This window comes from Phocoena phocoena, chromosome 4 (assembly GCF_963924675.1).
Source record: "Phocoena phocoena chromosome 4, mPhoPho1.1, whole genome shotgun sequence".
Classification (NCBI taxonomy): domain Eukaryota; kingdom Metazoa; phylum Chordata; class Mammalia; order Artiodactyla; family Phocoenidae; genus Phocoena; species Phocoena phocoena.
The window spans coordinates 101,683,332-101,699,232 of record NC_089222.1 but is presented as its reverse complement, the minus strand read 5'-3'; positions in this window follow the sequence as shown (position 1 = coordinate 101,699,232).

The window sequence follows — 15,901 nt, the reverse complement described above, 5'->3', positions numbered from 1 at the left end:
TTAAATTAGAGTCGAGGTGGAATAAATTGATACACTTTTATGTGAAATCAAATATATATTTAGAAATAAAAGAAACTATTTTGAGTAACAAGAGATGATGATTCATCCATGTCATAAAATAAACTGCACTTTCAGAACTGTTAAAATGTTAAGCTTATAAAATTACCGTCTACTCACTCTATAGATGACACCGATCATTAATTTCTCTTGTTTTCCTTCCTGATTACATTTGAGTATGTATTTTTTCCTACTCAGTGTTGAAAAAGTATATCAGGGAAAAAGGAAGAATAGAGGAGGTATTAAAATATGGTGATGATAGCTTGCATAAGAACATTCTTTCAAGGAAAAACACAAATTACAGAAAAGAATCAAATGAGGCAAATATTTATTGATTGCCTAATATTTGTCATAGTGTTTTTTGTTGCTTACCTTTTTAACCCACACAACTGTGGCTATAAAATGGCTAACCAAAAATACTAACAGCTCATGTAATATCGTTAAATATTGTTCTTTGTCACCATTCATCACAGCATTCAAGATTCATCTCTGAGGGAATCAAATTGCTTCTCTTTCTAACAGAGTGAAACTATAATTCCATCCTACAAGCTTTACTCATTAAAACTAAAAGGTAGTGATTAATCTACCTGATCTTGCATGTATAAGCCAACTCAATCCATTCATTAGTTCCTGATTCACAACAAATAAATGAATGTCTCTGAAACTCTGGTGCTATTTACAGCTGTCTTTCCACATCTCAAATGCTCCTTAGTTTTTCCTTTTGGTTTTGACCCACTTCTAATTCAACCCAATTTTACCTATCATTAACCAACCCTCATTTATTGCTTTATTTCCCTGGTTTTTGTTCTCCCTTTCCTGTTGGATTTACATACTAATTACGGTTTCCCAGACTTGATTTTTGGTATTCCTCAAAGCTTTTGGTTCAGAGATTTTCTCTTTTCATCCCTGGTTGCCACAGATAGGCACTCCCACCCAAACTTTATCCTTTAGGAATTCAAAAAATTGTCACAATCTAACTTACTCAGTCATTAACCACTACCACACCTCTTCCCCTCCCCATCCTATGAAGGGAGATACAGACTGTAGGCAGAGATAAGTCAAAGAGAGAAAGAAAGCTGAGCAAAATTAAGTCAAGCTATTCACAAGCCATAAATAACTGTCAAAAGCATTATATATACACCATAGGGGGCTAGGTAAGAACTAAATGAAAAAAAAATTCAAGCAAATTATTTAGCACAGTGCCTAGCACATGATAAGTATTCTATAAATATTAATTTTAACTTTAACTTTCTGTGGAATAATGCATTGCTCTAGGGAAGAATTCACACTCATTTTCTCGGTCTGTGCTGAGATGGTTCCCTGACTAGGTATATTTTAGAAACTCTAAAAGTTGACATAAAGCAATAAATATACTTGGAGAGTCATCCAGGCAAATCTATTTTAATAACTTTTAGTTCATTTTGGTTATTAAGATAACCTTAAATGAAATAGAACCACAGTGATTATCCAGCACAAATGACAATCCATCAGTATGAATATACCTAGTACATATATATTATATATATGTAAATACACATATATAATATTAACTTTCTCTTTTTTTTTGGTCTGTTTTTGTCTACCTAATAAAATGCTTCACACATTATATTATGCTGATATTCCTCTTGATTTTTAAACTATTGAGAATTCCCTTGGACACTGTCATGTTGCATAGTGACTGAACTTTTAATAGACATTTAATTTGTGGTTCTAATAATAAGCCTAGATGTAAAATATCATGTGTATGAAGACTTAACAAGGTACAAAATCAGTATGCCATTCAGATTTTATAATAAGCTCTCCTGAGGATAAGGAAGTTCAGAAAATTTTTAATATTCATATTTTTGTCTTTAAGATCTACTTTTATTTCAAAGTAGGTAAAGCAGTTTTTCTTTCCACCTTATTACAGTTCATGGAATAGAGTAATAGACTAACGTAGAAAGGGACCGGGATCTGGTTGATTGTATACATATGAGTTGACCCTTAAATTGTAGAGGCATTAAATATAAGTACACATTTTTATTTTTCTGTCTCACAAATTAAACATCTCATTCCAAATCACTTGACCCATTTCAGATTGTGAACTTTGATCCATAATTACCAAACTGATCTACTATATGAACATAAAAAGTTGTAAATACCAATTCATGCATGAATATTGTGTCACTTAATAGAAAGCAATCTATGTAACAAATTAGTTTCAGAGTATAGAACTGGAAAAATATTAACATATTTCTTGATTTGTATAGAATAACAAGAAGAGGATCAACTTTTATTATTCTGTCATCAAGTCTTTGATGACAAATGGATGACTGATGGAAACTTCTTGACAATGCTTACACATTTTGCTGTTTTGTTGTCTTTCTGTGGTAAGATAAACATTTTTTCTAAGAACTATTTCCCTAAAACAAAAAAAATTATTGTAACTTATAGCATATTTTGGTGGAAATATTGAAATCTGAGGGCAAAAATGCCTGGGTTCTTGTCCTGTGTCACTCATTATGTTTGTGATTTCAGTCAAATCTCTTTATGAGCTTCAGTTTTTTCATTTGTAAAATTATGTAATTATTTTTTAATTTACTAATTAAACTCACAAGCATTATTTAGGAATCAAATGAAATAATGTACATAAATTTACTTTTTATACAGCAAAGCTCTCTAATAAAATTAGCTATTACTATATATCAATATTATAAAAATTACATTTCACTTTTTAAAACATGCTAATGAACCTAAATTCAATGTAGTCATAAAAAGCATTAAAATTAATAATTTATGTTTGTTGAAGGAATCTAATACATGTTCACTACCTATTATTTCTTAGGCCTTTTTAGTTTATCTCTAAACCAATGTTTAGAAAGTTTATTTGGCGAAATATTTTATTCTATGTTTTGAGATGAAAGAAACTGAGACTCAGATGAATAAGTAGTTTGTCCAAGAAGCACAACTAATAAGATACAGATCTCAGATTTGAAATCCTGTCTCTGATTCTGAAGTGAAAACTCTTGAGACACCCACTTCTGTCTTGCTAATTTATTAATCAGAATGGAATAAACATGTCATTTATCTTCAGCCTACTGAAGATAAATGTTACGACTTTGAAATTCAGCCATGAATCAGGCTTCATTCACATTTTATGAAAGTCCATTTGCATGCATTCTGTATATACAAAGAATCATCTCTTTGTAAAATATGCCATCTTCAATGTGGAATCACAATTTTATAGGAATGGTACTGTTTCCTTAAACATAAACTCATAATGCGTAAGTTAACTTGGGGAAAGGCTACCTCAGGTCAAAGATCCCAAGTACCTTGAGCTAATAAATATTTAAGTACTTGATCCATTAAATGGCACTTACAGGCACAATTTACTGGTTGCAAGAAAAAAAAAAGGAAAAATATGGTAAAGGAGGAAAGCAAGAGATGTTATGAATACCTACTAGCCTCAAAGTTGTTTTCAACTCAACTTTTAGAAGATGTATATATAATAACATAGGCCATTTTGATTTTTCTAATGAGCCCAATCAAATATATGAAGGCTGGGGAGGGGTTATTTTGCTCTTTTTTTTTTTTTTTTTGGTCAAATCAAGCAGTGTATAAAAATACATGCTAAAACTTGACCCCTTACCAAACCTCTATCTATCCCTCCCACAACTCAATCTCATTCTATCCTTCAGTCAAACCTCATTTCTCCATCCTTCAACTTCTACTTACGTGATTGATCAGGGTAGACAGTGGCCAGGTTTGTGGATGAGTTAAGAGATGGTTAAATGTAGGGCATACCTTGAGGAAATAATGAAACAGGATTGAATGGGATACAAGACTTAGGAGAGGATTATGGTAAACATTAGGTAGGAGATGTGGCTAATGATTTTACAAGAACCACAGATGAAATAAAGGTGTGGTTGAGCAAACTTAATGTAAATAAAAAACATTTTCTTCAAAGGAGTCAAAATGACCTGGTGCTTACATTAAAGCAAGCATGTCAAGAATGATTCAAAAGTCCTTATATAAAGCAGTAATACTCTTCCTCATTTTTATCTAACAGTTTCAGGCTCACTTAAAACTTAATGAGTTTCCTACTGTACAAAGCATTTTCACATTTAATTACTAAAATCCTCATAATGGCCCTAGTAAGTTGTTATTAATAACCCCACTTTGCACATGAGGAGGTAACATCAGTTGTTTAATGTAATTCATTTTAAAAAGTGACTGGGACTTCCCTGGTGATGCAGTGGTTAAGAATCCATCTGCCTGCCAATGCAGTGAACACGAATTTGAGCCCTGGTCTGGGAAGATCCCACATGCCGCAGAGCAACTAAGGCCATGCACCACAACTACTGAGCCTGCATTTTAGAGCCCGCAAGCCACAACTACTGAGCCCTTGTGCCACAACTACTGAAGCCCACGTGGCTAAAGCCCATGCTCTGCAGCAAGAGAAGCCACTGCAGTGAGAAGCCTGCACACTGTAATGAAGCGTAGCCCGCACTCTCCAAAACTAGAGAAAAGCCCGCACGCAGCAATGAAGACCCATTGCAGCCAAAAGTAAATAATTTATAAAATAAATAAATACATAAATAAAAGAAATAAAAAGTGACTGAACCAAGACTACTTATTAAAATTCAATAGTCCTCTAAATGTCCTCAGCTGTGAGGACATTTCCTGTTATTGAAGTGCCCCTACTAATTTTGATGGAAATTTCGATTTGCTAGACCTAACATAGAATCTGGATAATTTCTGCAGCTCTTTTACTCTATCTCACCAGAAGAATTACCCAATAACATTAGTTTTCCAGTGCCTTGCATACATGTTGCTGGGACAAATCATAAAATCACTTAAGAGCATTCACTCAATTCTATTAACTTTGTACTCAAATTCCAAGATCCAGTCTATTAATGCTTTAATCACCTGGCTGTGGATTACCTAACTTGAAGATTTTCTGTTACACAGTTACATCTCTGGCTAGCTTCAATAATAATTTCTTCTCTTGGTGGGTTGAGTGTTCAGTGTTAAAAATCTCATTGTGTTGTTAATACCATTATTTATCCATGGACCATTCTTTTATTCAAGGTAACCCAGAGCAAGTTCTACAGCAAACATGTAGGTAAATTGAAAACAAATCATGTTAGAGATATGATTTATGGAAAGGAACTAAAATAGCATTAATTCATAGAAACTTAGGGCTGCAACGGGTGTTATGTATTCTTAAACCAAAATCCTTTCCATGATCTCCCTGACAAGGGACCATTATAGGTTTTCTCTTTGAAGGATATCTTTTTTATTCCATAGTAGGATGAGGCTATTTCAAAAAGTAACAATCTATTAACTATGCTAGAAAGCTTGACTTCTGAAAGATACAATCCAGCTCTCTAAATTCTATGCCAGTCCTGGTAGAACTGTGGCAAATATGGCTTTGTAGGTTTCTGTGAAAAGCCTTTATTGAAGAGACTAAGACCTTACTCAACAATGACTCTGAATTCTCTCAACATGAATACATGTTTCTGAATTGATCTTTAGTCAGTCATGTACCCTAGTCTCTTCTGCCTTAAAAAAAACACACAATCTTCCCACAGTGCACATCAGCATAATGTATTTATATATCATATTATGCATTGTAAGAAACATATGCTTCAAAACAGACTTTCAAATATATGGGAACTAAATCAGCTTATTCTCATAAAGTTTCTATTCCTTTTAGCTTTACAAAATTAATATATATGATATATACATTCAAATATGGATTGGAAGGTAATACAAAAATTGTGAAATTGTATAATGTATTGCACTTTTGATTTTCTTGTTTTATTATATAATAAAACTTACAGAGACTTCCCTGGCAGTCCAGTGGATAAGACTCTGTGCTTATAATGCAGGGGGCGCAGGTTTGATCCCTGGTTGGGGAGCTAAGATCCCACAGGCCTTGTGGCATGGCCAAAAAAAAAAATATATATATATATATATATATATATATATATATTGCATAAATATAGATCTTGTGTGTATACACCAAACTGAATAAAAAATCAGAAGTATGCAAAAATATAAAAAACATTTTACAGCAGAAAATACAAAACAAAATCTACAAACAAAGAAGCTGGAGAGTGTGTGGAGAAAAGGGAACCATCTTGCAGTGTTGGTGGGAATGTAAATGGATACAACCACTGTGGAGAACAGTTTGGAGGTTCCTTAAAAAACTAAAAATAGAACTACCATTTGACCCAGCAATCCCACTACTGGGCATATACCCTGAGAAAACCATAATTCAAAAGGACACATATACACCAATGTTCATTGAAGCACTATTTACAATAGCCAGGACATGGAAACAACCTAAATGTCCAATGACAGATGAATGGATAAAGAAGATGTGGTACATATATACAGTGGAATATTACTCAGCCATTAAAAGGAATGAAATTGGGTCATTTGTAAAGATGTGGATGGACCTAGAGTCTGTCATACACAGTGAAGTAAGTCAGAAAGAGAAAAACAAATACCACATGCTAATGCATATATGTGGAATCTAGAAAAATGGTACAGATAAACCTATTTGCAGGGCAGGAATAGAGATGTAGATGTAGAGAACGGACATGGGGACACAGGGTGGGATGGGGAGGTGGGATAAATTGGGAGATTAGGATTGACACATATACACTACCATGCATAAAATAGATACCTAGCGGGAACATGCTATAAAGCACAGGAAGCTCAGCTCAGTGTTCTGTGATGACCTAGATGGGTGGGATGGGGTGGTGGGAGGGAGGTCCTAGAGGGAGGGGATATAGGTATACGTATACCTGATTCACTTCATTGTACAGCAGAAACTAACACAACATTGTAAAGCAATTATACTCCAATTAATAAAAAATTAACATATATGTTGTATACATTCAAATATGGATTGGAAGGTAATATGAAAATTGTGAAACTATATAATGTATTGCACTTTTGATTTTCTTGTTTTATTATATCATAAAAGTTATAAGAAATATTTTACAGCAGAAAATACAATTGAAATTCAGCCACATTGTCCTCTGATATGCAGATAAGACTATGCCATATACATAAACTGGTGGACCTGAGGTAGGGGACAGATGGGCCCCTGGGCTGGACAGCTGACATTTGTCAAGCAGAGCAAAACTGAAACTTTTTTTTCCCTAGACACTCCAAGGACAAAGTTAATGGCAGGAGCTGAGCTCTGCTGGAGTAAAGACATTAGATGACCACTCCTGAGGTCAAGGAAACCTCCCCCACTGCACATGCACAGGAAGGCTCCTTGGGATTCAAAAAGGGAGGCGGTACCACCCCATAATAAACGTGGACATACCCACACAGGCCTCTGTGCTGGAGTCCATCTTAGTAAAAATTTACACACAGTTGTTGGGGAGGGTGCTAGGGCAGGTCAGATGTGTAAGAGAAACCAGATAATTGGCTAAAGGTAAACAAAGACCTGGAAGAACTGTCCTATGTAAGTGACAAATCACCTCTTTACTGCACCCCTCATTCAGGAAGCCTGTGCTCCTCTCCAGGTATGTATTTCTGCCTTACTTCTCACTTAAATAAATAAACTGTGTGCTCTCCCATACGTTGTGCTGTGTCTGTAATAATAAGCTTTGTGCCTGTTTTTGCAGTTTTTGCCTCTTTGAGAAATTCATTTTTCAAAAGGGGCAAGAGCCAGGGGAACTTTGCTTCTAGCCTGTAGCCCCTGGTGGACTAGTGGCTAGGTTCAATTCCTGGGCAGCGAAATAAGGTCCTGCTTCAAGACTGCTGTCACTCCGAGAACAGACCAGCCAATGCAGAGCCTTTTGATAGGCACATGGAAAGGCATGGTCGAGTCACAACATTCTCAGCATGAAAAAGTAAGTTTGTTTCTGAGAAGAGCAGAGCTCTGCCTCTCACATTTGCTTCAAATTCAACCTCTCGGGAACTAATGTGTTTCCTAGAGCGAGAGAGAGGCCTGTGAATAATAACTTAAAAGAATATATTTTCAGATAAAAATGCTGTAAAGTACCCAGGCATAAAATAATACTATTTTTCAATAAAATAAAACAAAAACAAGGAAGATGCTGTTTCTTCACACATTGCCATATTTAGTAGACACTCTGAGGACTGTAATTCATCAGCAGCATCTACAGAAGCTGTTTTGTCCCACGGGAGCTGACAAATCAGTTTCAGAGACTTACAAGGATCACTCCTAAAGAATGCTCAGAAATATTGGAGGAAATCTTATAGTGTGCCACACTGCTAAGGTCCTAATGCAACATGTGGGGATCAGACCCAGAGAAATATGAGTTACTTATATTACCGAAATTCAATTTTCGGTAAATTTTCGCACTAAAAGCTGGTGCAGCCTATGTTACATATAAACATTTCAAAGAGCAAAGCCCTTATAACTTTCTCTTTCCCAAAAGACAGATATTTTCTTAAGAGAATATTTTTTTCAGTTGGGAAGACTGTAAGATGAGTTTTGCAAAGTGCTTTGAATTGATCATATACATATCTACTTAATAAATGGCAGCTATTTATATACAACATGAGAAGCTTTCATATTATTTTAAGAACTTGAAGCAGTGGACTCTTTAGGAGGATCAACACTGCAACAATGGTGAAGTTGATAAGGGGAAAGCAAGACAAAGGATAGGAAAGTCAGTTAGGAAAGTATTCTAATACTCAAGTAGAAAAAATGGGGAAGTGGGTAGAGTTCTGGGGAGAGACTGGAAAGTAAATTTAAAAACCAATTGGGAAATTGAATGTATAGGACTTGTTAACAGTTATCATACTGAACAACGTGTGCCGGGGACTTTCATGCATAATTCTCTCTTTCAAATTTCTTAGTCTAGCATGGAAAATATAATCACTGATAGTTATAATATGTGACATTATGCAAAGAAGTCTTGAGGCGACATAGCAGACACTGTTACTGCCATGCCCTGTATCAGCTCAACCCACTTTAATTTACCTGTAGCTATGGTCCAAGTGTCCAGCAAGCTGATAGCTTCACCTGAAAGCCTTTGCCTAAAGGCTTTTCAGCACTTTGGGCGCTTACTTCACCAACCACTGCAGGCTCAAGGTGGAAACTGGGAAATTAGCACACCAACACTGGAAGAAATCCTCAACCATTGTGAGGTGTATGCCGTATGGGTTCTCGCAGAGTGTCCCCATTGGGATTGAGTCCCTGTTTCCCACAGTGGTAAAATGCTATTGACACACCTTTATCCTTATTTCATCGTCTCACTTTCCCTACTCACTCATTTGTGCTTCCTAAGACTACTTCCCAAATTAATATGCTGCAGTTAAGTCCTAAGTCCTTTTTTCTTCATCCTTTTCTCTTTTTTTGGTGGGGTGTGACTGGACTACAAAGTAAGAGAGTTGGAACCGGAGATGCCATTAGAGAGCAGTCTTCAAAATGAGCTTTAAAAATTGTGTCATTTGATCAGATGTTAACAAGGACCACAATGTTGGTGCTAAATGGGATGGTGCTAACCTCTCACATGGCGTAGCTTTTCCCAATTACTAAGATCCTCACAGTGGTAGATAAAGGTGAAGTACAGGTGGAAGCACACTGGTTTATACTAATTCTCTAGCACTTGAAAAGAGGAGACAATAAAAACTAAAAGGTCAGTGGAGCTGACTGGTACTTGCTGGACAAGCCTTAACAAGAATAACGGGCAATAAGCTAATCTTCTATTGGATAAGAAGATCATTGATGGTTTCTTGGAAGAGATGAATATGTATTAAGGTTTTAATTGGAACTGAAAGAAACAAACATTTCAAGTAGTGGAAGTGAGAAGCATCAGTGTGTGTGTGTGAGAAGTATAAGCCGTTTCTTGTAGGATACAGTCAGGGGCCAGCAACAAATCTGGGCAAGATGTTCAAGGTCAATGAGGGTTTTACATGCCCTTTTAAGAAGCTTGGGCTTTATCCTATATGTAACACAGAATGATTCTTGAAGGCTTTCTCAACTCTGCTGAACACAGAAAATGACTATTTTCTCAATTTTTTTAAGAATAGTACATAACTAGCACCATTCTAGATGCACAGGAAAGCACTTAGTTTACTATATCTAATGGATGTCTAAGGATGTTAGGGCTTACTTCTCACAGAAACCTATTTGGAAAAAGCTGAGGGTTTTATAGTAAACATTACTATAGCCTTAGTTTTAAATATAACACTCTTTACTTACACTTGGATTATTTGAAATTAAAGTCAAATTGAATGGGACAGTATAATTCTCCATCTCTCACATTTACAAAGAGAATCCAACCAAACTACTTGAGACAAAATATCAGACTTCATAAGAAGAATAACTTAAATATCTCATGAAAGATTACTGTACTGCCTGAAATAATGAGGAAAGATTTCATCTCTGCTTTTCCTTTTTAATTCTGCTTCTAATCTTCAAAGCAACAACTCATACTCAAACAGATGCATAATTTTGTTCAAATTCAGTACTTTAAAATCAAATTTTGGCTGTGAATTGAAAAGTTGGATCTTTTCCCCTTAAAATAATGCAATATACGAGAAATTCGGTTTTCTGTCTGATTTCTGCTTTTCCTAGTGTCTACACAAATTTATTGACCAGAAACTTTGAATGAGAAACAACAAGATGCCATTGTTATAGTTATAAAATTTCAATTTTAGGTATGAATGTTGAAAATATCCATGAATAAATTTGCAGCCTATCATAGTAAGTCAACAAGTGAATGTCTTCTGTCTCTCTGATTCTATGATCGTTATTTAAACCTTATGCCAAAATACTACATCAGATAAGTTAGTAGCTACGTGTAGAACAATAAAATGTATATAAGTAACATATTTACTTATAATTCAACTTTTAATTACATTTTTATAAACTAATATAAGAAAATTTGGTGGTCCACCAGAAAAAAACTGGACATAAGATAGTATTATATTCAAGACTCCTTTATTTTATGATTTCAGAGACTAAATAAAGAGAAAATATAAAACTTAAAGCTTCAATTATTCCAAGTTGACATGGCATTCTAGTTTCACTGCCAGAAAAATTAACAATCCAAAATCTCAATGTCTTCAACTAACAAAAATCTTTTTTTTTTCATCTACACTAAATGCCCAATGCAAGAGAGTTGGACAGCAATTGGGAGCAAGGCTCGAAGTAGCTACTTCTAAATCCAGGTTGACTGTGGTTCAACAGTATGATTGCCATTTCCTGCAACTTGGGAAAAGAGAATATGTAAACTCCCAACAATTGTTCTATACTTCATCCTGGAAATAATACCTACTAATTTTTTATAGCTCATTGGCCAGAAATAGTCACATGTTCCCACTATGTTGTAAGAAAGCTTAAAATTTATATTCCCTGTGCTCAGGAAGAAAAGAAAATCTGGATAGTCATAAGCATTAGTAACATCTATTACATATGCTAATTCAATTACCAAATTTTAAGGTGAAAACCATAAACATTTCATCGTCACTATAATGAATTAAAGAAACTTGTTTAAATTGTATGTCATGAAGTGCAGTTATATAATAAATCAATTTTCTTATTTACAGCTCACAGACTCTTTTCAAAGAGGTGCTGTTGGAACAAGATCTTGACAAAACCATCTTGAATTTATGCAAGCACTTATTGTCAAGAAACTGCAAAACATTTATTCAGAGTTGGTGAATAATACATGTACTCAGATTTTCCTGGGAATTAGCAAAAAATAGTCTGGATTGAAATAAATGTAAAATCATTTTTACTAAATATAGAGAAGGTAAAGAAATGTTTGGATTCTCAGAATAAATTGTTTTTTTAACTATGAACCATTTAGTCCAATCACTTGTTCTCTCCACCTGATCTACTATTTAATATTCTTCATACTTTTTAAATTTTACTTTTTTATTGATTATCCATTTAAGCACCACAAATGATGTTGAGAGGTCTATATAGATAATATGAATATATGCCATAAATTAATTACACAGTACAACTTAAAACTGTAACTTGATTCTCTAAAGTTTTAATTTCTCTCTATATGATAGGTCATGAGGAACACACAGAACCACAAATAAATAGCTTAGAAGGTAATGCACACAAAATCAATAGCAATTGTTGTTTCTGATTGGTAGGATTAAGCTGTTTTTCTTTGTGACGTTTTTCTGTGTTTCACGTTTTACAGTTGACATTCTTTCCCATTATAATTCTGGCACCCGTCAACACATAATATAAAAATAAACCCAATGTGAAGTCATCAGAATTTCTAAGTTAAAAACATTTTTAAAATGCAAAACTGTATCTACAGATAAACTTTTTGAACACACTCCACCGTTTATTAATTGTATCAGCTTAGGGAAATAACAGTTTTCCACCTCTTGATTACATTCTCCTAAAATACATGAATAAATATGCTCATTGTCCATCAATATCCATTTGCTCCCTTCATAAAGAGAATTATTTCTAGATATATAATCCTCAAAAATGAAGACTAAATTTCTTACTTTTTCCTTCTCTTATATTTATTTATGTGGCTAAATTCTGACAGATGAAAGCTGCCATGTATCTGCTTCTGGATATCTGCTGGTTCACCCCATTTTTGCTGCTTCTTCCTCAGCCCTTTCTTCCCAGTCTTCCTTCCCAACCACAGCATCCCACCATCCCCAGGCCCTCACAATGAAACAGTCAGTTGGAAGGATTTTTTGAAGGAAATAAGCGTTTCTCTTCTTTAAGCTACTGTTACTTCTAGTTTTCTGTAAGTTTTAGCCCACAGAATGTTAACTTGACGAATAATACATCAAATAATATTTTAGGAATTAAATAAGATAATACTTGCTATAAGTTTAGCATGCAGTTTCTTACGTGGTAAATGGTTAGTTAAACGTTGCCTATTATTTCTCCTTTATTAGTTATTTTAAATGGTTTATGTGTGTTCAAGCAAAAGAAGTCAACTTAAGAAATATTTATCGACAAACCTCTCTTTCTAAACATTGAAACAAAGGAGAGAAAGCTAAGTTTCTGCTCTTAAACAAAAACAAAAACAATTTTGTTGGGAGTAAATGCTGAAATAATTATAAGAAAATGAAAGCATATACATCTTTCCACAATTCAGTTACAAACTAGGTGTTATATGGATTAAAAGTTTAAAGCAATTATTATTTCACAGATAGTTCATACATAAATTTTAAAATCCAAAACAAAATTTGTAGACCAAACACCCTCAATCATTTCTTTTACAACAAAATACTTCATCAGAGAGAGAGAGAGAGAGAGAGAGAGGGAGAGATACACACACACACACACACACACACACACACACACCTTAGATTGATTCTAGAACTTGACATTTGGGAAGATTTTCTTCTGACCCTCAATTTTATATCAATAATAAACTGTTAAACTGGCTGTCGACTTTTCTTTTTTTTTTTTTTTTTTTTTGTGGTACGCGGGCCTCTCACTGTTGTGGCCTCTCCCGTTGCGGAGCACAGGCTCCGGAGGCGCAGGCTCAGCGGCCACGGCTCACGGGCCCAGCCGCTCCGCGGCATGTGGGATCTTCCCGGACCGGGGCACGAACCCATTTCCCCTGCATCGGCAGGCGGACTCTCAACAACTGCGCCACCAGGGAAGCCCCTGGCTGTCGACTTTTAAATTCAAACTCAAGCATTAAATATTCTTTTTCATGTAGAAATTTTATAACAATAAATTTAAAGAAATGTTTTTCTTCTGAGAGATTGATTTCAAAATATGTAATTATTATTCATATATATGTCACAGATCTCTTTGTAACAATGTATTATATTAACTGTCAAAGTTCATGATTATAAATTGTAAATTAACTTTGCTGAATTTTACCATTTAATAGTTCATTGGTCTTTGTACATCTTTTGGTCTTTTTTTTCATGGTCTTGTACTTCTTGACCCCCTATCGCCTATAAAAGTCAGAGAATGTAATATCCGGGTAAAACTATAATCAAAAAGGTACATGCACCCCTATGTTCATAGCAGCACTATCCACAATAGCCAAGACATGGAAATAACCTAAATGTCCATTGACAGATGAATGGATAAAGACGATGTGGTACATATATAAAGAGGAATACCACTCAGCCATAAAAAAAAATGAAAGAATGCTATTTTCAGCAACATGGATGCACCCCGAGATTATCATGCTAAGTGAAGTAAGTCAGAAAGAGAAAGAGAAATACCACGATATCACTTATATATGGAAACTAAAATATGATACAAATGAATTTGTCTATGAAACAGAAACAGACTCACAGACATAGAGAACAGACTGTGGTTGCCAAGGGGGAGAGGGGCTGGGGGAGGGATGGATTGGGAGATTGAGATTATCAGATGCCAACTATTATGTATAGAAAGGATAAACAACAAGGTCCTACTGTATAGCACAGGAAAGTATCTTCAATATCCTGTGATAAAACCTCCCATTCCCTAAAGGTAACCATTTAAAAATTTCATGTTTTATCTTTCCATTTTTCAAAAAATATAAACATATACAAATACTATATATATATCTTGTGTATACATATATACACATACATATATAATACACATTATACATACATGTATATATACATATATATATATACACATACACAGTTAACCCTTGAACAACATGGGTTTGAACTGCATGGGTCCATTCATATGTGGATTTTTTCAGTAAATATATACAGTCGTCTGTCTGTATCCACAGGTTTTGTACCCAGAGATTCAGCCAACCTCAGATTCTTTATTATGTTTATGATCTGAGGTTGGTTGAAACATGGATGTGGAATTCAAGGATACTGATGGCCACCTATGGCAACTGAGCATCTGCAGATTTTTGTATCCACAGCGGGTCCTTGAACCAATCCACCATGGATATCAAGTAATAACTGTATATACATAGTGCATATATATATATATATATACACACACACACACACACACACACACACACATAAACACAATAGTACTGCATGTATATATATATATACTTATATATATGATGGTATAGTTAGTATAACTTTCTTTTCTCTTATAAAGGCTGAGATTGAATATCTCTTCAAATGCTTAAAAGTCATTTGTACTTCTTTTACTATAAACTTGCTCTTCATATTTCTAGCTTGCTTTGGTTGTTGACCTCTTACTTCTTTATTTCAACAGCTCTTTATGTATCAGGGATATTGATTCTTGGTCTTTGATATATAAGTTGCAAATATTTTTCTCTGCTTGTCATTTATTATTATTTTTACTTCACTTTTGTTTTCTTTTGGTATGAAATTATCATGTGATAAACCATAATGGAAAATAATATAAAAAATAATGTATATATATATGTATAACTGAATCACAATGCTGTACAACAGAAATTAGCACAGCCTTGTAAAGCAACTATACTTCAATAAAAAAAAATTTTAAGTCAGAAAATATAGTTTAAACATTGTTTTTGTTTATATTTAGCATTATACTCCATTTATAGTAAGTGCTGAATATTTATTTTTTTTTTTTACTGTAGGACAACCAGTTTCTTTAAAAATAAAGCTCGACTAGCCAAGCTTTATTCCTAATTAAAACTGCAAATTTGTGATACTCAAGTCAATGAATATATTTACTCCATTTGGAATAATGTATTTGTCAAAGAGTCTTTACATGGCTTCCCTGGTGGCGCAGTGGTTGAGAGTCCGCCTGTCGATGCAGGGGACACGGGTTCGTGCCCCGGTCCGGGAAGATCCCACATGCCGCGGAGCGGCTGGGCCCGTGAGCCACGGCCGCTGAGCCTGTGCTCCGCAACAGGAGAGGCCACAACAGTGAGAGGCCCGCGTACCGCAAAAAAAAAAAGAGTCTTTACAGGTAACGGCCCAGGGCAAATAAAATGATCACATT